This window comes from Phalangium opilio, unplaced genomic scaffold (assembly GCF_054372755.1).
Source record: "Phalangium opilio isolate 3A_F unplaced genomic scaffold, DU_Popi_V2 ptg000032l_1, whole genome shotgun sequence".
Taxonomy (NCBI): domain Eukaryota; kingdom Metazoa; phylum Arthropoda; class Arachnida; order Opiliones; family Phalangiidae; genus Phalangium; species Phalangium opilio.
Window position 1 is genome coordinate 2913784 of NW_028324159.1, and position 2340 is coordinate 2916123.

Here is a 2340-nt window from a genome sequence, read left to right on the forward strand (position 1 = left end):
GTAGTAATTAATTCTGTCCTGATAAACCGTTGTTTATCTTCAGACGTAAAGTAAGCCAGGATTCTTAGCTTAAAATTAAGTAAGGACATTTCCTCTTCCATCCTCTCCTGCCGATACCATACTCTTGCTCCAGCCACCATTAAAGTAGGCATTAATCGTAAAAGATGAATGTCATTTAAGGAATGTAACAATTGAAAGCCGTCTAATTGATACAGGAAATTGGCAGCTTCTGTGCAATTACCATTAAATCTAAAATTCAGATTTAATATCCTAGCACCTTGTGACATGTTTAAAGCTATAGTAGCATTGTTCGTGGTACTGGAAACTACATAAGTAGACACTAACTCTGTTAATTCAGTATCCTTAGTGTTTAACATGGCAATTTATGGATCTGGTGCCGGAACAGGCAAAAATTGATTAATAGGGGTGGAATGTAAAGGTCCATAGGAAGCTACAGAACCCCGACCCGCTACTGGTAAAGTTCCTTGAGGAGCAAAGTGTGAAGGACCAGAAGTTGTTGGTTGGCCTAACACTGAGGAAATGTTCGAAATTGGTGCTATGTCACCAAATGGATTTTTGGAAGGATAAATACTTGTGGTAGCCACAGGTTGTTGTCCTAACACTGAAGTAGTACTGGTCATAGGCCTAGTGCTAACGGTCACATAAGAGCTAGGCACACTAACATTGGCATGCGTATTAGTGCTAAGCCTTGGTTGTGAAGGCGCAACAGAAAAGGAGTTCTAACAAAGCGCTTCTAGCGGCAATACAGCGAGGATCACGTGATCCAGCGCTAGCGCCTCTCTGATTGGCTAATCTATTTGAGCGAGAAGCTCCCGCAGCCAACACGGGGGAAGCGTCCGAGTCGCTTTCCGTCTCCGGGGCTGCATTGTTTCAATTACGCCACATTTTATAACTGGTTCAAACTGGTTTACCGGAGGGGAAAAAGTCCGCACTAACCGATAAGCCTAAAAGTCCGATCCTAAAGACTACGGCTGTAAGCCTAGGCTATTCAATATCTTAAATTAAATGTAACCTAACCTAACACTCGAAATATTTGGGTCCTGGCATGCTCGCCAATTATTTCTCCCCTGTAACAGATTGGCTTAAAAAGCTATGGTTAGCAGGTCAAGAAATAATTGAGACCAAAATTTGGATGACATATAATGATCTTTTTATTATCCAGGTTCGTTAGGTTAGTGGTATTTATACATAATAATAATTTTGGAGTTAGTTAAATATAATAAATTTATGATAATGACCATTTACATATGTAGAATGAAAGTAATTATGGGAAGCGCCAGCAGGGAATGTCCGTACTAAAGAGTTGAAACACTTACAGAGATGTTGTTAAGAGCCATGTGAACTGTGTCTGTGCCCTACTATAAACGGTACGCGACTAGGAAACTAATCAAAGCGCGGGAATTCACTGATTGAAAAACAGAAGCCGTTAGAGGGCCGGGATGTCGACCTTCTATTTTCCCGATGACAGGTGTTAGCCACTCGGTTGTTGAATCGAACTCCTACTGACTAGCTTCTTAGTTTACTACTCCAGGAACTAACTAACTAACTCAGTTCCCTAGGCTAGTCAGGCTATATATACTTGTAACTTATCTCTAGTTCCGCCTATCTAAACAAGGGGCCGCTCAAGTAGTGCAATAGAGCGCCCTCTAGCTAGAGACTCCATTTTCTAGAATGGATATAGGCCTAGGGTTAAGTGCATATGATTTGGAGCCTGAATGGGTAAGTCTATAAGAATTATGATGTTTGTGAAGGCCCAAATGTAGCTGTCCGCTACAACCTTCTCTTTACTTCTGTTCATTCAGCGCGCCAGCGCTTTCCCCTCTATCTTTCTCTCCAAATCGGCCCCTGTCTTCCCCTATCTCTTAAATTTACCTTTGCCTTCTCTCATTCAGAGGGCAAGCGCTTTACCTCTCTCCCTCCAAATCGTGCGCGCGTCCGGGAAAGGGCAAAAGCTTGGGGCCTCTCTTAATTTTTACCGGAATAAAAATTCCGTGTAAAATTAAAAACGAAAGGCGAAAAATGTCTTGCCGAAGCTGTTAGTTTCTACTTCTCTTCTTTCTATCCTCTTCGTTAAAGTATAGCCTGTGACGTCATTTCATTCCCCCTTTCTAGTCTCCTTGCTGTTTACAGGAGTATGTTCTTTCAACGCGATATTCACGTAGCCGTAAACCGACTTTGACCCCTACTTCTTATCCCATTTTTTCACGCAAAGACCGTATACATAGTCGTGATCAGTCAGAATGTTATATAGGATAGAAAGTAGGACTGCTGAAGTCCAATTGAACACGGCTATAAATTTCTGTGGAAAGAGATATGGAA